At 40.9% G+C, this 23,476-nt stretch overlaps 1 long non-coding RNA gene across 1 annotated transcript; it reads left to right on the plus strand.

Annotated features, from left to right (window-relative positions):
- Positions 1 to 299: 299 nt before the first annotated feature.
- On the plus strand, positions 300 to 17,930 carry LOC113843206 (uncharacterized). The gene is made up of 2 exons (XR_003496396.3): positions 300 to 366; positions 16,301 to 17,930. It is a non-coding gene; the product is annotated as an uncharacterized lncRNA (long non-coding RNA).
- The last annotated feature ends 5,546 nt before the right edge of the window (positions 17,931 to 23,476 follow it).

Below are 23,476 nucleotides of genomic sequence, written 5' to 3' on the forward strand. Positions count from 1 at the left end.
TGGGAAGGATGTGCTGTGGTGGGAGATGCCAGCCCTGCCTCAGCATGACCGACCACTGGGCCTATCAGCAGGAAACCCACAGGGCCTGCAGCAGGATGGGTTGGGGCTGGGTGATGCTGAAATGCTCGTGGGGAAGGTTGATCCTGTGCTAGAGACAGGGCTGGGAGCACAGCTGCAGCAAGGGCTGAAGCTAAGCAGAGAGGCACAAGTGTGGCTGCACCTGTAGTGAGGCTCAGCTGAAAAAAATTAAAGGGAAAAATATAAAGGAGGTGTGCTCCTCTGCTAATTGCTAATTAGTTTCTACCTGCAGGGAAGCTGGAGGCTGTGACAGAAGTAGGGAGGGAGCAGTGAGCTGCTTTTGCTGAGGTAAGGGCCGTACTAGCACTTCTGCTCGATGCTTCCCCTCGTGTGGAGGTTGTGGTGTGAAGGGGTGTATGTTGGGGCAGGGTGGGCAGCAGGGCAGGCACAACATGCACCCCAAAAGCAGACAGGTTTGGGCCACCCTAGATCTTCTTCAGTAATTGTAATGCTTCCCAGGCATTCACTGACTGCTGTGGCAGCAGCAGTGATGGTTCTCAGTTGTGTTTCTTGTGGAAATGTCTGTATTTTACCCTCAGAAAATGAATTATTGTCATGTTAGGAAGCATAGGATGAGCTGAGGGAGTGTGTGTCCTGTGGCTGCCTGACACAACTCAATGCAAGGTGTGCTCCTTCCCATGACTGAGCCCAGGTCTGGCTCCTTAACCTGTCCCCAGCAGGATCACTTCTTCCCCCCTTCTCAAATTCTTCTTCAGCTTCCTGCTTACTCCAACACACTTTAACTTGTTAAGCTATTGGTGTATCACTTAAAGTTCTTTAGCTCTCCCTAAAAGCTTTAATTGTAACTAAACGACTTAACTTCTGGTTGGCCAAGCAGTGCTGGAGAGCTCTTTGTGTGTTTTCCATTCCCTTTGCCATTTTCATGGTCTGAACTTGGGTAGACCTGTGCGGTGTCAAGAGTTGGACTTGATGATCCTTAAGGGTCCCTTCCAACTCCGGATATTCTATGATTCTATTCTATGATTTGTTTGTATTTTTCTTGTGTAGTTTTCTGAATGTCCTTTCCCTGTTGCTTCTACTCCCTTCTAATAACTTTCACCTTCCAGATCTGTTTTTCCACTTCAGTGACGGTTTTTATATCTCATCTAAGCATATGTGGCTGTGCGTATACTAATAACAGGGTTCAGTGCTTTGCAACACAAGGTAATTTTCCTTACATTATACACATGCATAACTATGCTTACTTGGAAATGTTTTTTTTCTGTGATCTCACTTAGTGGAGTGATAAGGAACAGTCTTGCTGAGTAACTGCCCATTGGTTTTCAAGCAGTCCACTTTAAAGAGGAAAAAAAGTTGGCAGATATTTAATTTATTAACTTAATGTCACTGCAGTCATGCCTTTACAAGGATAAGGTCGTTTAATGGAGGGGTGAAATCTGCCTAGTGTAGGTCATCACAGTGTTGTTACAAATTGTTTTTAAGTGGCAAAGCCAATATAAAGAATCTCTTTGTGGCTAATAAATTCACTGTCATCTTTAAGCTATAAAAAATAAGCTAGTCTCACCTCCCTTAGGAAGGAAGGTAGGTATCATTTATCCACTGGTGCAGCTTAAGGGGGTAAGAGTTCAAGATGCTATGTGGTGATGTAAGCACACTTCTTGCACAATGCCTAACCTGTTGGGAGTGACTTCATTTCTGTCTTGAGGCTAAGAGGCAACTGAACTTCTAATGAAGGTCTAAGGTATGCATGTATGTGTGCTTATTTTGGTTGCAGTTCAGTTAAATCTCAGTAAATAGGGTTATGTGTACAACAATAAAAATAATTTTTGACAGTGATGGCAGAAAGCAAGAGAGGCTACAGGGTAGTTCACACCACTAAAGATAGTGCCTTCTAATTAGGGATAAGGCATGTGGCTGTGAGGTGTGGGGGACCATCCTTTCATTTACAGCACAATGGGAGAAGAGGGGGAGCACTCTTTGTGCTGTGCAATTTAGAGGGAGGTTTTTTTCCCCTCTGAAGGAAAGAGGGGGAAATTCTTTATCTATTTCATGACATTATTGTGCAACTCATTGTTTCTGTTTCTTGTCATGGCTCCATGGTGCACAGAGCTTTGACTTCAGCCTAACCTGATCTATTGGTGGCTGTAATTTCTACCATCCTTTATATTAGGGAGATTTACTAGAGCGTTATTTCTCTAAGCCACTGCGCAAAAGTGATGGCATTCACAAAGAGGCCGTGATGAACTACTGCTACCTGTGGGAATCACTCCTGCTGTACACAGGAAGCAGTGCTGTTGGAGGGCAGTATCTGCCTAGTAGCAGGCAGTGGCAGGAATGCAGTGAGAGCAGCAGGAGTAGGAAGGCTAATCACCATCGCACTCTTCCTGCTCTGCAGCAGCTTGGCTTTTAGTGGGATGGCTTTGGGGCTGACATAGCAAGCATGCTGTTTGCATTACTCATTTAGGGATATGCTTAAACACTGCATTTGCTGAGACCTAAGAAGGGAGTGAAACCAAAAGCAATACAGCACTCTCCTGTGCAACATGCTTGTCCCATTCCCCTCTGCCACACTGACTGGATTGCCAAAGCTCTCCAGCAAATGTATTCCTCCAACATTACCTGCACTTACCTTTCCACAAAAGTGCCCATCAAGGTCCAATTAAAAATAATGTGCTTCTAGATCTGGTCTAGGATATTAAAGTGTTAGACTGGTAGAGCCAGAATGCTCTCTGTAGGTGGGTGCAGTCCTGTGGGTATATCTCCCTCTCACACAGGTCTACTCCATGACCCATCCTATTTGCCACCTCTTTTCAGGACATGCTCAAAAATCTCAATGCTGGGAACCTATTTAAGATATTTTAAGAAGACAGTCCTTTAAAAATAGAAATGTATACAAGTTGCTCCCCCCCGCTCCCCCCCACTCCCCCCCCCTCCACCCCCCCCAACACACACTTTAAGGCCCATTTTCCCATATGGTAATATGGAGTATAGAACTGTGCAAAAAATGATACCCTCTTCTCTCCTCACTTTCAACTTCAACAGGCTTGTACAGAATATCATCTGTTCAGAAAAAGCCAAAGGCATCAAAGGTTTCTTTCCGACTTCAGTGGAGTGCAATCTTGTAGTGACAACCGCCAAGATTGACACTCATCTGTCACTTACCATCTTGTTTCATGAACTTTAATGACATTTCAGGGGCCTCTTTTTATGGAAAGAGGAACAAACCTAGTGAATTTTTGACTTTGAAACAAGTCAGTTCCACAAATACTGCTCACTGAGGATTTCAGATATAACTAAATGAAAGCTTTTACATTGGCTTATTTATTTCTGTGAAATAATATTTTTCTGTGCTGTGAAAATGCTCATAAAAATGCAGAAATAAAACATTGATATTAATATGTGAACTGTATGCGTTTTGGCTTTCATAGGACTCATGCTAATTATATGACTGTTTTTTTTCAAGTGCATGCATTTGTAACAAAGGACATAATATCAAGGAGAGCACACTCCCACAATATGCATGAGCTATTGAATACCTGTTTGAATAATTAGGTGTTTTGAAGCATGCTTCATGGGTTCTCCCTTTTCACCAGTCCTAAACAAAGAGAGCAATGCACTGTGTTTGTGCAGTTACATTATACGTGTAAGTGCTGTGTGTAAGCAATTTCCTAGTTTGGTCACCTCTACCTCATCCTGAGTAATGGTGTGATGACAGCATAGATAACGGCAGGAATGCTTGTACAGGCAGGCATCCAGGAGGCTTTGTTTGGAGGGTGGCTGGCACTGGGCTTCTTGCAGATCATGAGCCCTACAAGCAGGAATCCTGGGCACTCCATGGTTGGGGTGCGGAGTCGCTCTGCAGTGTTCATGGTCCCCCAACAGGCCCAACACAGCAAAGATGTTCAACCTCAGACCATCTTGGGCAAGCTTTTTGGCTGTATTCTGGGCATTACAGCTCCGGGGTATCACCGAAATAAAGCAGTGGTGTGCTGGTGAGGCAGTTGGAGGGGATGATGCCAGCCATCATTTAGATATGGAAAACCACAGGAATTCAATCTTTAGGGCTGTTGAAAGTTACTCTTCCAAAAGCTGCTCTTCCACAAGTAACAAGCTGTCTGTTTTGATCACCCTGTCTTTTCATCTCAGTACCAGACTCAAGCCCTCTGGGAGCTTAGTGAATTTTTGAATATGTGGCTTAATGTATATATGCACTAAATGGTGGTGTTGTGACCTGCCACCCAGATCTCACAGAGCAGAACCAAACTACGGAATGCATGCATGTTACTTGATTTGTACGTGTAATACACAGCTTCTGTAATTATAATATGAGCTTTAAAATACCATGTATGGGGTATAAAATAGCTTGCAGAACCATGTTCAAAATTCAATGACATATTTGAGATACTATTCAGTATAGCAAACTGAACAAGGAAGAAATTTGATTCAACCTGTGGTGTACCTGAGCGCCTGAGTCTAAGTGTAGAGACTGAAATGCTGATTGTGATATTTTCAGGTTGATGTTTGCAATTGTGCATCTTTATTGTCAACCAGTTCTACTTTATGAATACTGCAAGAATTAACTTGTGACTCCCATATGATCCAATGCTGGTGGGAGGTCAGTCTTCTGTTCCCCTTACCTGAGTAAATGCTTTATACACTCTGTGAAAGATGCAGAAAGAGATCCTTACCTCTGTGCAATTCAGGGAAAACTGTGTTCAGGTCCTTCATCCCCAGAACATCTGTAGCTAGATAAATGAGAGGTCATGGTGCAGTGTAAATTCAGATCACTGTGGCCAATATTTGAAAGAAGTTATTCAGATATGTTGTTGATTATATATGTGCTGAAAGGCAAAAATCTGCAGAGTGTATCTAATTTTTATCACGCTGAGGTGAATTCCACTGAGGCTTCATGTTGTGTAGGAGCACAGCAAAATTGAAAGCCAGGTTCAGGAAACCTTTAGTATAATCAGTTCAAAATTTGGTTGTTGGATTTGTTTTTCTCCCAGTGGAAAATCAAATAAGGGTTCAGGATTGCTAACATGCTAGCTTTAAGGAAAATAACAGAAATTTTCCAAATCTATGGAGCAGGATTACAAGTAGGGTTTCTGTGAGTACTATCTGTTCGCCTAGTTTAGGTTTATATCTTTTTCAGAAAAGAAGCATTCTGTTTTACCATGGCTGAGTGTTTCTCCTGTTCTGTTTTTAAACTTCAGAGCCAAAGCTTTATTTTATTTTTTTTTTTAAAAAAAAAGGCTGACAGGGATCCAGCACACTTTTGTAAACCTAGCAGTTTTTGTCATTTGGAGATGTTGTAGACCACCACTGAGTACATATATTCTATACATATGCATTCCTACATATAGTTTGGCACTTTGTCTGGATAATTTTCTATTAATGATCCAGGCAACCTATCTAAGCTCCACCTCCTGTGCATGCCTTACTACTTCTTGGTATGTCTTAACATTTTCTTCATCACTGAAACTCTCAGTGTGTACTCAACCATCTGTTGCCAAGAGAAATAATGTTCCTCATGGTGTTCTTAGCGATGAAAATGTTTTTTTTAAGGCTTAAGTGCTAATGCCAAACTCATTTACAGTTACTTCTAGTGTTGTAGGCAATAGGGCTGTGCATTCTGTTCCGAAAGTATGTGAAAACTTCCATCAAGTAAACAAAAAATCCTTTTACATTCTTTTTACATTCTATATAGAAAGGAGGTAGCCTGAAGAAGTGTAGGAAACTTATTTCCGAGACAGGTTACAGATTACTGAAGAGAGAAATAGTAAAATCAGGGATGAATGATCTGTCCCGGAGCCAAAAGAGTTTGAAGGAAGAGCTCAACCTGTTGGAAGAATGCAATAGATGACTTTGTCAGCTTCAGTCAAGCAGAAGAGTGAAACATGATTTCCTGGGAATTCATGAAAAGAGATGTTTCAAAGAATGAAATAAAGTAACGATGCTGTATCCAGATGGTCAAAATTACATAGTAAGAAACTGTCTTCACAGGTGAAGATTGCCAGCCTTTTCAAGTGCTGATGTCAAGTCTCATCAGCTGAGGAACCGCAGATGTGAGCAGTAGCTGTGCAGGAGGCATCAGAAAAATTCACAAGCTCTTTATTTCTCCCAGTGACTCACGAGGTGATTTTTCTTACTCAGAACAGAGCACATGCCTTGTCTTGGTACTGAAAGGTGCCATCCTTACAGTGAAGGAGGAAAATTGAGCTGATGACCTTCATAGTAATCTTTGCATAATTAAGAGTGATGATTTCCACCCCAGTCATGGTTTTTGTTTTGGTTTATTACTTAAAAACATTTCTTGGAGGACAGAATGTCTTAAAGTTTTGAAAACAATAATACAGATGTAAGTGCTGGGACTGAAATCTCTGAACTGGAGACAAGGAACATTGAGCTAGCCCAAAAATACTGACTCCAAACCTTCCAGACTGTAGATGTCCTCTTGAGGAAAAACATATGGTGCTGCCCCTCTGCTGGAGGATGAAGTTCTGGGAGTCAAGAAAAAGGGATTGCTGGCTGCAAAACTTCCAGCCATCTGAAGCTCTCCTACCTTAAAAAGCAAAGTTTTGAGTACAGCATTACCATGTTTTCAGGCACTGTTTTTCATTTTTTCACAGCTTGTACTGTTGCTGTTGATTAAAAAATCCAGGTGGTAACTTTTCTTCTCACTTCCACTTTCCCTCTTTAGTCTGCCATCTGGTCCTTTCTTGTATCAGTGGCTTTGTTTTGTTTTTTGTTTATTTTTCACATAAGCCCTATATATTTACCTAGCATTCTACATTTATAAATTTGGGCCAGTAAAGATAAGTTGTTCTTGTGCTCATCTGCCTATGCTGTTGATGTGAAAGTTAAAAAAAAAAAAATACATGTTTCTGGCAGAAAAGTTTCTCATTACATAATGAGAAGGAATGTGTAATTTTGGGACAGTTTACCCAGCTGAGATGTTTATTTGCCTGTGGTAACACATTTACTTTGTGCATTTCTACTCTTGATGTGTTTCACAATTCTGTATGCTTACCCACAAGGAGGCAAGTTTACAACCTGATCATCTGGCAGAGGGTTTGATGGTTTAAAATTTTGTGCTTTCCCAAATCTACTGTCAAATTTCTTATTTGTAGTTAAATTTACAAAAAGATGTGGTGCTCTTACCAGAGCAACACTTGATTTACAGGCAAGCATAGTTCTGCTATGTGAAGTGTGTGAGATGAGTGTTGAGCCTTCCTCTTGCCTCAGACCATTTAGGTATGCCTGTACTGCTAAGTAAACTACGGAAGGAAGCAATACATGGCCAAGTGGTGTAGGACACATCCTGTCAGTCCTCCCAGTGCCTGGCTGCCCTCCAAGCAGAAAGTGCCCAGATGTCCTGCGCAGAGCTCAGCCCTGCACTTCTTTGAGACCTCAGTTAAGGCACTGAGGCCCCTGGAGGTGATTGTTTTTATTTTTTTTCTTTCCCGTTCAGAGCATCTGAAGCAATCTGAGCTGCACTACAGCCCACAATGTTTTTACAGCATGAAACCAAGGTTACTGTCATATTCCATAGGGGTAATGCGTGAAACATTTTGTAGTACACAGCCTGCTAGAATAATGTTAGAAAACTGTGCAAGGTGGAGGGAGCCTAACTCGGGGCAGTCATGTCCCTGTTGTGCTTTGAGAACCATCCACGTTGTGATTTCCAGATCTGTGCCAAGACTTTGTCACGGAGAAGGTTATCGGGTGTAGCTCAAAACAGGAGCACACCAGAGAATGAGAAATACAACTCATCAGACCTGTGGTGCTGACACTTGCTGCATGGTCATCTTTTAATACAGCAGCAGGGTCATGCTCAATGAATCTCAGCAGAGGCCATGAGCAACAGTTTGTCCTTGCACAGAGGTAGGCTGTAACAAAGGAACACAGGCTGCTGGAGGGTTTTTCCTTCCCAAACTGCAAATAGCGAGTTTAATTGAGCCGTAGGATTCTTTTGGCTTGGAGAAAGAGAAACAGAGATGACTCTTGCAACTTAAAAATATAAATATAAATATCAGAATATAAATATACATATAAATACAGAATATAAAAATCTGTATATATAATGTGGTTTTAATAGTCAAAATACATCAAGGGAATATTTATCTCTAAAAATAAAAATCAGCAACAAAAACACAAGAAATTAAGGCTGGAACAGGGATACAAAGAAGGATTAGGAGGTCTGGGGGTATTTTTAAACATAGATAAAAATAAACATTTTATTTCTGATCTTACATTGTTTTTTAGATCTGGGCCACATTTTTCAAAAGCTAATCTAATAAACCTTTAATGCATAATAAAGCTCCTGGATCACTTACTGCAGAAATGAATCCCTACCTCTAGTTTCTAAGTAGCTTACTAACTTGCTTAGAAAATGACAACCTTATTAAAGAACAGCTTAAGCTAAAAGTTTGCACATCCTGTCATTTGTTGTATGGAATAAGAAAGGTTGCCCAAGAAGTCAGGACACCCATGATTAATGTTCCTGTACCTGTAAGAGAAAAGAGTTTAGACTTCTTTTGTTATGTTTCAAGGAAAATGTTAGTTGAAAGATTATTGGTTGGCTTCCAACTTTCACTGATAATTCTCTTAATTAGACCTCACTTCATCACCTTGCTGCTTGCATTGTCTGTGAAAACAAGAAGTTTGGGTCCCAGAGAGCAGACTTAAATGGCTCGGGGCAGAGCTGCCTGTTCTGGTAAGACATTGTCAAACTTTAGTACTAGTCTCTGCTTTTCAGCACTACATTATAAAAAGTGTATTGAAGAACTGAACAGTCATAGGAGAGCAACAGCAGAGAACAGAGCTTGAGGAAACAAGATCAGTGATGAAAAGCACAGGAATTTTTTTCAGTTAGCTTAGAGAAAAGATCACTTAGAAAAATGGTAATAATTAGAAATGTTTTAGCAGAAATGTTAAAGACCACCAGGAAAAAGAAAATCAACAATAAAACTTTTCTCCACAACTGCTGTGATCGGGACAAGAAGTAATGAACTCAAAGTGGATCAAGTGAGATGTAGCTGAGATATCAGGAAAACCTTTCCACCAGTCAGAATAGTGAAGCAGTGGAAGTGTGTGTTCAGTGAGGCTGCAGGCCCCTTATTGTCAGAGGTTTGAAGAATATCTCTTCAGATGTTTTAGTGCTTAGATCTTTCAGGGTAGGTTAGGCATAGCCAGCTCTACCTTGGGAGCGGTGGATGTGCTAAATGACCTACCAAGGTTCCTCATGGACCTATTCCCACCATTCTTCTGCTTTGTTTTGGTTTTGTTTGTTTTCATTGAAATAAAACAAAACACTTATTCTTAATGTGTAATGCTGTATAATAGCTGAAAATACACATATATTTTTTGTTTTGTAATGCTGTTCCTCTCCAGGGACACATGATACAGGGATCCAAGAGATGCGAGGATTCTGAGAAACTATTTGGTAAAATTTTGGATGTTTAATTTCTACCCCTTCTCCCCCATACATAGGGAACAAATTTCTAGGACTGTTTGAAGCGGGGGGGGGGGGGAATAATGATCTTGATGCTCAGCCTTTGCCACAGTAACTCAGAAAGATGTATTTTATGTGAGCAAAAACATGTCTTCCTTTTTGGAAAGTGTTTTTCATGTTTATGATCTTGGCTACAAGAGAAAAAAGAGAATGATACATAGCTGTACCCATTGCACATCATTTTTTTTTCATTTAAGGTAACAGTATGAAACACAACTGCAGTTACTGCCTCCTTCTGTTATGTCCTTCTGATTTCGTAATTGGCTAGGATTGTTCCTGGAGTCACTCCACACCACTTTTAAGCTTATTTAAAGACATGCAATCTTTTCCTACCTCTAAAATTTAAAGCTGCTTGGCCTTTCACGTTATGTTGAGAGACATTTTTGAAATAATAGCATAGATTTCTATTCAGCAGAATGTGTACACAAGTGCTTTTGGAAACCATTTAATTCACTGTTGGTACCTGAATGCACTCAGGCGTGAGCCTTGCTGAGTTGTGATTGTGCTGTCATTAGACTGATGGTTTGTAATTATGAATTTGGTAGCTTAGAAGCACAGCACTCCCTGAGAAGGCTTGAATACCTCCTAAATGTTGTGAAATGAAAATGTGCAATAGTGAGAAGAATAGCTTTATTTTCTTCCATTCTACTTGTATACTGCACTCTTCTCTTTCTGGTCCTAGTATGTTTATTGAAGCTGTCTGGTCCAGCTGACTCGGTCACTTGCTTTTGAATATCTGCTGTTAACCAGTGGTGACTCAACTTGTTCAGCACGTTGTCTCTGCTGACATACTGCCCCCTTCTTAATGTCAGTGCCGTGGACTGCACTTCTTCATTCTGACTGCTTCTCATTTCAGACCATCTTAAGTTAAGATTAAGGCTTTTAAGTGTCCTATCTATCTTTTAGTCAATACAATAAGCATACATCGCTATTATACCTTGAAACATCTATTCTTCAGAAAATGCCATTCAGCATGCTTTTCATTTCTGTTCTTGCTACTGATTTTCACTTCTGCCTTTTGCAGTTCAAGTCGTTTATTAATATATACCAGCTTCAGCCACATTCACACACTGTTTTATTCTCCAGGGATTTAAATTTGAGGCTTCAGTAGCATTGGGAAACCAATGCTACTGTTCAGTAGCATTGGGTTTCCCAATGCTACTGAACAAACAAACTGAAGCAAACATCAAGAGGAGAAAACTACTGAACATCAAGCAAACATCAAGAGGAGAAGAACACTTTATAATGTAGCACCTCAGATCTTGGCCACAAAGAGGCATCTATCTCCCAAATGGAAAGATCAACAGCGTTATGCCTGAGAGTTCTGACCAGGGTTAAGCCTAGTAGTTGGGCCACGGGACTTGTTAGATGAACAAGCCGTGCTGCACCGGAATACTTCATTAGTACTGCTGAGCACTGACGTGACCCTGGGTCTTCTCACTCTGCTCTGCTGCACCCAACAGTAATTTTGCTGGGGCACAGCCCTGCTTGCCTTGTGACTGAAAGCAGAAGTGTCAAAAATGAATGTTATTTCAACAGCTTTCATTTCTGGCTTTCTTTCTGGTATTCTTTCCTTGTCTCCCATCAGCTTATGCTTCTGAAGGGACAAATGTGGATTTAACTCAGTAGTTATTGTCTCCTCCCATGTCCTGTTTAAGTAGTGATCAGAGAAGGATAGAAAAACAAATTATCAAAACTGAGATGCAAAAGAAGCACAAGGAACAACTTGTCTGAATGGGTGGGCAGAATAGGTTGTGTTGAACTGGTAGTGTTTAGATACAGCTCTGGTTTGCGGAACGGGGAGAGGTAAAACTCAAAGGCAATACCCAGGTGTCAGAGCTGAGACTGGCAGGAAAATGCATGAGGAAGAAAACATGAAGAGAACACAGACACTGAGCTATTTTTTCCAAATGTATTAACAGAGGAAGAGTGAGGAAGATAGGCTGCAATATTAGCTTGGACTGGAGACGGTTCTGAAGTGAATCTTTAAGACAGAAGATAACTGCATTGTGTTCATAGCTTGTATCGCCCAGAAGAAAGGTGTGGAAGGAGAAGAGGATGACAGTGCCTGCTGAAGGCTGGGAAGGACAACAGGGCTCCTCTGAAGAAGGAGGCAGAAGGAAGAACAAAATTGCAGCCAGTTATGGAAGCAAAGGGAAGGACCAGGTTTTGAGCAGAGTCAGCAGTGCCCATAGCATCTGGCAGGCAGCTGAGGGCATGTTCTGCACTGAGCTTTGAAAACCTTGACAAGAGCAGCATGCCTGTTCTGTAAGCAAGAAACTGCATTTGTAAACCTCTAAAGTAACAGTGTTTCTAAATCACTTCTAACCTCCACAGGAAAGGCTCCAGGTCAAAGCTATGTATTATAGTTTGATCTGTATCCCTGGCTAATGTAAAAGACAAGTTTTGCTTATCACCTATTAATTTATTCATTTTTCCTGTGTTCAAAAACCTTTTATGTGACAGGTATTTCTGCAACAACAAAACACCAAAGAAATTGTACTCTCGTAAGATGACATATTTCTCCTCAACCAGATTATATTCAGCTAGCTGCCTCATCTGAAAGCTGAATATGGATAAACAAGCTACCTTTTTGTAGCGTAGAGGGAATAGGGATTAAGCTGCAATGCATAATGTTTATATGTCCATCATGTGTACAACTGCTCTGATTCCAAAATATTAACACGGCAATTTGAGTTAGAAAAATCTATCCAGTCATTCAGCAGCATAATGTTACACAAAGAACTGATAACATAAAACACTGCTGTCTTTCTCTCCCTTCCATTTTTGCTTCTGTTACTAAGGACAGTAAGAAATAAGAGAAAATCTATTATGCAAGGTAGGTTATTCAGGAAGCTAGTTATAATTCATACAGAAACAGAATATTGATTTTATGGAAAGGCTGAAATAAGATGAAAAGATAAAAAGCATATTTTTGTCAGGTATGTTTATGGGGCAAAATGCTTCAACCACATTCAGAAACAAAAACTGCACATCTAAAAAGAGAAATAATCTTGATAACAAGATTGCAAGACTGTGACACATTTATCTAAGTAATAAAATTTCTCGTGGAATGACAATGGGTGAAAATAGGAACACTTATCATGGACAGAAAGATCCATGGGAAGAAAGTAATAGATGCCAGTTTCACTCTAATTTCTTTTTTTTCTTTTCCCCTGTGGAAAATCAATGACCTATGGTGTATAGTAAATTAGTTAATTATGTAAGATGTCAGACCCTGTAAATGATGTGAAGTCTGATCTTACCAATCAGTCCTGCCTGTGAGAAGTTTTGCAATAATAAGTACTAGTGATTAAAATGCCAGCATGAAAGACTGCTGCAGATTCTACCACTATAATAACAGAATATAATAACTGCATGCTTGGAAAGTCCACGTAATAAAAAATCAAAAGTTCAAATTATTTTAAAGGGTAGTTACAATTGAAAATTAAGACATGGCTCTAACGTGCAATAAGGTGCTCTCCGTGTGTCCTTTTTTTTTTTTTTTTTAAAATCAGAACATTCTCTACAGCTGCCTTTGCAGAAGAGGTACTACCCTGCCAGCCAGAGAACCCATGTGTGGGGACAGTGTCAGATTGTCCGTGTCTGGCTTTTGCAAGTATTGTGCATATTCTGGACATGATGCACTTGAAATTTCTTAAAACACTTTCCTATTTTCAGTTATTTGCATTTCTTATTTCCCAGCCAGCCACATCCCAACAGGAATTGACAGTTTTAATGACAGCAGTTTCTTCTCACATTCAAAAGCATAACAGAAAGAAAACACAGCAGGATTCCAATAGGCTTTACCTTTCCTCCTTATGTAGTATTTGTGTTCAATATGAAATTCAGTCCTTTGTCTACAGGTCTAGTACTACTGTTTTTAAGTGTGAAAGAGAATTCTTGCATCACAGTGATTACAGCTCAAAACTTAACTACTGCACTAGGAGTTTAGGTTTATTTGGTAGGCAATGTCTCCTTCAGAAGATGTGGCATTATGTTTATTTGGCACTCACTTAGATGTAGAATGTTGAAAAACAGTGGCTATGGAAAAAAATATTTGGGTGGTGATAACAGGATGTGTTTCAACTTGGAAATTTTCCTACTGTATTTTTTTTTACATTCTTTTCCCATTTGGAATTGCCTTCCTATAACTTGCTTTCATTCAACTGGCATACAGTTTGTCCAACTTTGTTGTTACAGAAGTGTTCTTGCACACTTCAAGACTTCAGATAGTATGTTTGGTTTTTTTTTGCTTCTTAAGTTTCTCAAACTTTTCTTTTAAGCATTGTTGTCCCTGAAACACCCTCTTCAATAATTTCTTCTAGTTGGCGACACTGCCAAAGCAGGTATGTAATCGTTCATTTTGGGGAGAGTATGTTACAGAGCGTGCTAGAAGTGCAAACATCTGGCAGCCTGCTTTCTGAAGCCAATGACTGAGTTGTATATAGCACACCAAGCGTCCCGTTTCAGACCGGGCACTTTCAGACCGCAGGCGCTCCCAAAGCACTAGCATGTTTTCATATTCACTTAGTAAAGGATAGTTAGAGTTTAAATTAGGAGACACTGGACAAACTATGGAAATTCTCACCTTGCTATCACCAGCTAATCCTTGCCTCTTTGCAACTTTCCTGCGGTGCTGCAGGAGGGAGTAGATTTCTACTCACAGTAGAAATCGCACTATGAGTAATTTCCCTTGAAAAACATAAGACAATGATGTAAAGGTTATAAAATGTTTCACAGCCTCTCTGCCAAACTTCTTTGGGATCTTCCAGCCCTGCTTTAATTTACAAAAGTCTTGAGCTATGCAGAAAAACAACACGTGGGGTACTTGCGTGCCTTCACCATTCAATAAGCAATGTTATCCAAACTCTTCTAAAAATATATAGATTTAATGTTTGATATGTTTGCTTGCTTCTCAGAGTTTTCCCAGCCATAAAGCTCCAGTAAAAAGACTACTATCGTCCCCTTCCTGGTTTTGGTTGCTTAGCTGTATGTTTGCTAAAACAAACCTATTTAATCTATTGGACAGAAAAGGCCTATATGGCAGATCCAAGCAGTGAGAAGTAAAGGCATCCTTAGGGTTGAAGGTAGTGTTGGTGAATTATCTTTATTTTAATTTTGTTCCCTTTAATTTATCAAACAAATGCAGTGGAAGGAATATTCATATGGCTGAGATACAGGGAATACGTGACCCTCTTCAGGTGAAGTGTGGTTTTGCCCCAACAGCAAATGAGTTACCCGAGGAAAGGGAAGGACTTAGGAAAGGCAGCTTGTAAGGGCTGTAAACCAGGATTCACATTTCTACAGACCTGTAGGCAGCAGATATCTGTTCAAATACTTGCAAATGAAGCGGAGGCCTGGAGATTCATTCTATGTAGCCATTTGGTCACTCAGTTTTGCAGAGGCTTGGAAGGAATTTAAATGAGAAGATTAAATTAACTGTGTCACCCAAGATTTTGTCGTTCCATAGATCATCAGGAGACAGGTATGGCTGTTAGCAGAGGAAGACGTGTTGTCTCCTTACAACTTGAGAGTGATAGGAGTCCTGGCTTGCAGTAGTCAGGGCAATTTAATTGACCCCCACTGTATGGTCCACTGAACTCGGGTACAAGATGCTGAGTTTTTCTGGTATTAGACATATAGTAAGTGATATATAAACAATAAAACTTCCAGCTTGGCATTTCAATACTACAGCAAATATCTGAACTTGTAGTTCTTGTGCATCCAAAACACTCTAAAGATGGATTTAGACTTCCACATTCACAACCTCAGAAAAGTTGAAATGTCTCCGATATGATGTCAGAAGACTTGTAGCTACAAGAACCTTAGTTGTGTATTAATATTAGAAATTTTGACTGGTAATAAATAGAAAATAAGTGTTTTACTCATCTTGTGTTGTCTTAAGAATTCAGGGAACACAAGTGAAAAGACTTTTAAAAATAGAAAATACAGTGAGTTGCAAAAGGAGTCAGGAAAATAGGAGAGAATGTATCCTCTGTAACGAGATGAATGTTTGTCATTAGTTTAATGAAGGGGCCCCAGAAACCTCCTGCAGCCCCCCATTAGTCTAACAGTTAGTCCATTGTATGCATATACAATACACAGTCACTTGTCCTTGTGGGGGATCGCGCCTGGGTCAAGTCTCAAGGCTAAAAATGAAGCCATTTCCACTTTTCTGAGGCTTAAAGTATTTATTTTTGTTTTTAGGAGGCATTCAGGTTCCATATTTTTCTGAAATAATATGTCGTTGCTCCACCAAAGTTTCTCCTTCGCTTTTTGCTGAGGGTGTAGTCTAACCATGATTTATTTCCATCTAATATTTAAGTTTCTGTTAGAAGGAGAAGAATTTTCAAAACACCAGAGTTGAGTTTTGCACCTACCTTCCCTGGCTTGAACAAACAAGCTACGTTTGTAAAGAGAGGGACATTTTGGCACTTGTGTGACCAATACTTGCAGTAGCAAAGACCTGCAAAATTATAGACTCTTACCACGAGAAGAGTTAGAGACACAAGGCTGTCATTTGGAGCTTGAACAACGATAAGAGGTGCAGTTTGTCCTCTAACTGCTATGATCTATAACTGTATGGATGCTGATGTAACACTCAAGAGAATTGCAGTTAAAGTAGTTGTTTAATTACTCTCTTGGGGTGTAATTCAACTCTTGCCAAGATCAGCAAGCCAATCAAATCTCTGAAGTCAGTGGGAGAATCACAGTTTTGACCCTGTATCATAATTTCTTCCACAGCACTTGCATTTCATACGTTTGCAGTGTAGTGCTGTAGCTGTTTCCTGACCTGGGATCAGACGCAGATGATCGCAGGAGGAATAAATCTTCATCGTGCTGTGCTTGGCCCAAGAAACCTAGGCTGGGGTCCAGAGGAGTGGAGATGCAGCTGGTGCAATGTGTGGATTTTGGAGAAATAGCCTTGTCCTGCCACCCTGTTCCTGTTATCTGCTCAGACAGGGGGATTTATGTACCATGTGATCTCCCTTTGTATTTGGTGGTTTCCATTACCCAATTCAGGCTGAGATTTCCTACCCAGATGCGCATCTGTCATCCCCCATCCTTTGGCCAACACAAGACTTGACAAATCTACAAGGTCTGCAACTCATCTGGAGAGTGTAAGCAAGGACTGCCATACACAGTCCTTGCAACAGACTTTTATTGCAAGGATGGATGGATGCGGTTGTGAATAAAGAGGCAAGGCTGAGAAGAAGGTGATGTGACCTTTCTTTTGCAGTAAATTAACAAACATTGTAAAATTATAAACATACACCCTTTTTTGTTTTATGCCATTTCAGTATGAAAAGGCATCAACACTTTAAGCAGATCCTTCAAGGACAGGGTGTACTGTTCTCTAAGTGCAAATGACATATGGTTGAGCCTGCTTGTGTTAATTTGAGATAAAAAGAGAGGAAAAAAAAGTTACATCTTTTGAAAGAGCCTCCCATAAGGGCAATACTAGCTGCCTTTACAAGGTGTGACGTGAAAGTCTGGCTTAGCTCAATCAGCAGCACGCATGGTCCCACTGAAACAGCAAAGGTTTCTGCATCAAGAAGCACAGAAGTAAAAGTATAAAGGAGGTGAAATAATAGCAGCAGCAACAGCAGAATCAATTGTTATTTCATCAAGCAACAGAAATCAGACCACTTGATCATGTTGGTTGCTCTGGTTTTTAAACTCAGGTCTTTCCATCAGGAGATTGCTCAGTTGAAAGCTCCATATAGTGAGAATATATGCTTTCTTTTTCCACAAGAATTGGAAATAATATGAGCTAAGACTGACAACCCCAGCATCTGGGAGTGCTTAAAGCAATTCATAGTTTTGCTCCAGTCACGTGACTCTGGCCAAAGACTGCAGAAAAGCCAAATTGGTCTGGAGGAAGCCTTGGTGTTGGGTAAAATGCAATAAATTGAGCAAGGGTACTTTGATTTATTTATCCTAGATCATTGTAAATGAATGACATTCTTTCTCCTATTGCAAATACTTATTTGCTATTTATTGTATACCCAACATTCATGACTATGTTAATTGAGTTGTATCTTTTTTTACCTTAATTTTATGAACATTATTGCTCTGCTTTAGAGGTCCTGATTAGTTGATTTATACGGTCTCTCTTTTCCACAGGCATTTTCATAGTCATTGTCTTCCAGATGTATTTTGTATAGGTTTAAAGGAAATGTTTACTGCATTCCAGAAATACTGTTGCCAAAGTCTCTAATTTAGGCGGGTGGGAATAACTTATGATAGGCAGATCTACGTGCTACTTTGCGTATTTCACTTTTAACCATGTGAAATTGTAAGAGTAACAAGAATGAATTATTCAAATGAGAGAAATTCTTAATTAAAACATTAAAAAGTTCCATATTTCCGACAGTTACTCTACAGCTGTCACTGAATAAAATTCCTAATCTGAACGGAGAGAATCAAAATGAAACTTTACTCACAGCTTTAAAACTTTCAGGTTTATATGTGCATATGTTAAGGAAATGATAGGAAGCCAAGTTTATATATGTAACTGTGTGGGAAATGAGTCAAAACCAAGTTGGAAAAAAGCTCTGGGCTGTTGCAATAGCCTGCCTGAACTAGTGTAAGTTACGCCTAGTATATGTGTGTGCCTACTTGTGTGCAGGACAGGCTCCTGTGGAGAATTATCAGAAAATTATTCTAGCAATTTGAGTATCATTCTGTTGGCCTGGGGTTTTTAAATTTCGACCTGCCTTTTCAGTTCTCAGCATTGTATCACCACTCTGCCAGTTACGTGCTTCCTGGTAAAATTGAGTGCCTGGAAGACCAAGTTACCTGTGCAGCGGAGGCAAACTATTTGGTAGGATGTTCCCTTCCCTCTGCTGTAGCTAAGTAGTGAAGCTTATATTATCTGACATAGGGCCCACTTCTGTTTTGGGGTTGGAAGCAGTAGGTCGTTGCATTGGTAACTGAAGGAACAACAAAGGCAGTTTCATGTAAAAGTTTTATGCGGTGAGGGACCACAACTTGTGTGGGCAGTCAGAAGATGAAGTGACCTAATTTACAGACTTTACCGTAAACTTTTAGCTTGTGGATATGTCCCTTTTCTGTACATTGCTTTTCCCAAAATTTGACCTAACATATGTAATGACATCCTGATGGCAGTTTATATAAAAGCAGTTGATGCATAACTATTATTTTTTAATTTTTTAGTGAATACCACTTTACCAAGGGAAGGATTCATGACAGAGCTTGACATTTGCTGGCTTTTTGATGTGTGAACAAACAGCTTTTCTGAAATACTTTGATTAGATGAAATATGCATATGAATAATTCAGTAAGGTAACTTCCAGCTTGTGAATTGCTAATTGGTTGAGGAAAGTGATTGTCCCACTCTGCACTGGTGCAGCCTCACCTTGAGTACTATGTGCAGTCCTGGGCTCCGCAGTACAAGAAGGACGTGAAACTGTTGGAGAATGTCCAGAGGAGGGCTACTAAGATGGTGAAGGGCTTAGAGGGGAAGACGTATTAGGAGCAGCTGAGGTCACTGGGCCTGTTCAGCCTGGAAAAGAGGAGGCTGAGGGGAGACCTCATTGCGGTCTACATCTTCCTCGCTAGGGGAAGTGGAGAGGCAGGTGCTGACCTAGTCTCTTTAGTGACAAGCGATAGGACCTGAGGGAATGGAGTCAAGCTGCAACAGGGGAGGTTCAGGCTGGATGTCAGGAAGAGGTTCCTCACTGAGAGGGTGGTTGTGCACTGGAACAGGCTCCCCAGTGAAGCAGTCACTGCACCAAGCCTGTCAGAATTCAAGAAGCATTTGGACTGTGCTGTTAGTCACATGGTCTGAATTTTTGGGTAGACCTGTGTGGAGCCAGAATTCGGACTCAATGATCCTTACGGGTCCCTTCCAACTCGGGATATTCTATGATTCTATATAATGCCTGAGATGAGCTGAAAATACACAGGGCCAAATTTAACAAGGGATTTAGACCCCTAGTTATTCAGGCCTCTGCTTTTGAAAATCTCATCAGGAGCCTGCCCTGAGTGGCTGGCCCTGGAAGCGGTCACCTGTGGATTAGATCCCCTTCTCCTTAACTGGCAAGTGCTGTCAGTCCTGGGGTCTGAGGGTGCCTCTGCCATACAGAGATCTGCATCAGCTTACAGCACCTGCCTGCCAGGAGCTGAAGCAGCATCCTCCAGGAATAGCAGCTCTGTTGCTTATGCACTGATAGCACCTGGAGGGACCATCCTGTGGGCATCCCTGGTACACCTCTTCCAGATTAGATGCCACAGAGAAGAAACATCCTACTTTTTCTGCTGTTGGAGAACTAACGCAGGATAAGAAAACACGAAGTTTAGTTCTCCCTCTTGTCTGAGGGCATTTGACTGCCAAAGGCATTCACTTGTGAGGAATGGTCTCTCTTTCTTGTAGAAAAAGAGAGACCTGGTTCATAGGGATGCCTTGTTTGATAAGAGAGTAGTGATGTTACTATTAGTAGAACATGAGTAAAGATATTTTTAGGGGGTGTTTTCAGGGATGTGGATTGAGGTTTCCTATAGGCTAGATTAGATGTATGACAGCCTGTTTCACTGTCCCATAACATTCCCAGCTGCAGCATCAACACACCTCTCAGTGGATCAGCTTACTTCCCACAACGTTTTTCCTTGTGATACAGACTGTGGTGCACTGCAGGGAGCTGTGGAATCACTCTGGGACAGGAGGAGGTGAGGCGGTGCCAGGATGGCTTTCTGCCCTCCCTCATTAATTCTGCTGTGAGTGCTGCACTGGCCTGGCCCTGCTGCTCCCTGTTATTACCATGGCATAGCCCTGCATAGTGCTGCACACATCCACTGGCTACTTTAGAGATAGCCTGGTGGTGCCAGCATACTCTGTATGATTCCTGGATTCAGACATGTCTCACTATCTGTTTTATTTGGTGCCTCATTAGCACCAGTGCTGTATTTTCCCCATGTGACGGTCTCCGTCTTTACATGTCTAAATCTGTCCAGTACATCGCATGGTGCTTTTCTGTTAACTGTCTAAACAAGAGTGGCTTTTAGCGGGTGTGCTGTAAGAAAACTCTTGTTTACGCATGGGAACTTCTGCTTTTCTGCTGTCAGTTTCCTGAGATAAATGCAAGACTTAGATTACTACTGGGAAATCAATACAAAGAGGACACAAAGTCAAAGTGAATTCTGTTAGGCTGTTACGAGTGGGCATTTATGATGGGGGAAAAATTGATCATTAAGACTATACATTATAAAACATCCTCTTGTACCTTCTGCTTTCATTGCTGCTTCTCAATAATATGCATACTGCTTAAAAAAGAAAGGGTCTTGGTTTAATTCCTGTTGGCCATTTTGATTTCAGATAAAATTAAACAAACAACACCGTTGTAATCAGGAGTAAGGACAACCCTGTGAGTAGCACTTTGCTGGGGAGAGCCAGCAATGTCAGGGGATTAATATGAATTCATTTTGTTAAGTTCTATTACTCTCCAAGTGACTTTGATAGACTGTGTTCATATACTTTCAAATGGCATTTTAATTAAAAATTCTAAATACCTTTTCTGGAATGACCCTGCATTGTCAGAGTGTCACTAGGTTGTACCTGTTTGATGTATGAGCTATAGGATGTGGATCATGTACCTACCTTCAGACAGTTACTATCATGTTTTTCCCAGAAATGTATTTCTGAACCTTCCACAAAGGACAGAATTAATACAACCAGCCAGCATAGACCTACAATCCTAGTTCAGTCAAGGAAGATGAAATTTGCAAGCATTTTGTGCGCATGAAATGAAAAGCCATGGTGAACCCTTATTTCATCTCCATCAAATTATCGACTATTGCTGAATAAAGTAAAAATAAAGCCTGCACGGCTGTCATCAATTACCCTGTTATGCTTTCAACCCTTTCCAAATCAGAGAGAAAGTGCTGGAGGAATCTCAAGCTGCAATCTTTCATGGGTGCTTCTCAGATGATATTCCCTTAAACCAGTGAGCCTTTACTCAGTGTTGCCTTGCATCTAAAATTTCTGTCTTTGCTCTCTTACAAAAAGCAGGGCCTGGGTTCTACCTTACCTCTTTCGAGTTGTTTACACCTTTGCAAACTGCCTATTATGGCATACCCCAGCCGGGGAATTTGGAGAATTTATCTAGAAAATTTCAACAACAAAAAAAATATTCAGATGTCAGAATAAGTGAAGGATGTTTTGCTTATGTTAGAATCAAAATCCTACTGCTGCAAAAATAAGAAATGGCAATGCCTCCACTCCTTGGAACATCAGTGTTTACTTTTAGACATGTGGTTTCTGCTCTTCCAATGGAAGGCTACAGATCTCAACGTGACCTCGGGCTGTGTGCACTCAGCAGAGTGGAGCTGTAGCCCCCAGCAGCCTGGTGCAGCCATTCCCAAGCAACTGAGCAGTGTGCTGGGCTTGGAGCCATGAGCAAGCAGCTCTGTGGGTGCATTGTCATCCCTGGGCTGGCAAGCAGCTGACCTGACAAGCCGGGCAGATGAGGCCACTGGGCTACTGGCACCTAAACCAGGACCTTTGCCAAGTGCAGCCGTGTGTCCTGCTGACACACGACCTCCTTGTGCTCATCTCGCTCACTGAGCTAATTTCTGAGTGGGGGTTATGAGTTTGCTCAGCAGTCTCTAGTGTAGCACTGAGGTAGACCCACCTGGGAATTCTTGGCAGCAATATTCTCTGCCACTTTGATTGTTCTGAGCGTCCTCCTCCAGCCCCAGGGAGCCAGCTCTGAGCTCGCAGTGTCCTTCTTGCTGGAATCATCACAGCCAGGAGAGGGATTCAGCCAGAGCAAAGCTGAGCAAAAAGCTGGACCTACTCTGGCTGAGGTCATGGAAGGAAACACACTTGGACAAAGATCCTGGAGCTGAGGCTAGGTCTAGGAGAGGAGGAAAAAAAAGGAGCGGGACAAGGTCAAGACAGGCAAGGAGCATGAAGACTGCTGCAGTCTGAAACTTATCTGAAATACTGCTCTGAAAGTTATCGGTGGTGTGCCTGCCAGCACCACAGCACTCCTATATGGTGTTGAGCAGATTGCTTGAACTGAGTGGCCACTGAGTGGTTGTTTTATGCCTGGTGTTCAGTCTGAGAGCCTGGGCTCTGATTTGTAGAAGTCGTTATCATTCACAGCTGTGTCTAAAGTCCATGGGAGCTATGCTGTCAATGTACAGAGTGCTTCATAATGCTAAGTATTTTGCTAAGGCAAACCCCTATCATCTCAAGCCTGGCAATCAAAATTAATAGACATGTTTAACCTTAATCTCTCTGTGTCCCGTTTGCACAATCAGTAAAATGGTGATATTAGCTGCATCACACGGAAGTAATTCAGAAACATTCCTCATATGCTCAAGGTACCGTAACAATGAATGCTGTGGAAAAGCCTATTACGACATTAATAATTCCATATTACAGGCAGGATTTAGATAGCTTTAAACAAAGCCTGAGGACATATGTTGAACAAAGAGATTAAAAATAAACCAAAAATCTGCGTGTTCAATGATCAGTGACTGTCGCAGACACCATACGAGGCAGCAGTCCTGGGAGCAAACAATATAATCATACAATTAACGGCTGAATTGCAACTTGTATCCTCTACAAGTTAAAACAAGTTTGTCTGAAAAATTTTACCTTTGGATTTTCTTCAAGTGTTGACACTTGGCTTTTCAACCATATCATTCCTTTAATGTGGGTTTTCATTCTTCTGCATGTGTGTGTTTGAATGCAAAAATCCTGCTAAGGATATGTTTTCATTGCTTTATGCTGTGCATGCAAAATCATACTATTTTTATTAAAGTCAATAAGTAGCAGGGGAATTAAAAATAGGGAGACAGTTACACTACATCAAGCTATAACGAAGTAAACAATATTTATTTTTCCTACTTGTTGTCCTACTTTAATTTTAGGCATTTTAATTGATAGAA

This window comes from Anas platyrhynchos, chromosome 3 (genome assembly GCF_047663525.1).
Source record: "Anas platyrhynchos isolate ZD024472 breed Pekin duck chromosome 3, IASCAAS_PekinDuck_T2T, whole genome shotgun sequence".
In the NCBI taxonomy this organism is placed as follows: Eukaryota; Metazoa; Chordata; class Aves; order Anseriformes; family Anatidae; genus Anas; species Anas platyrhynchos.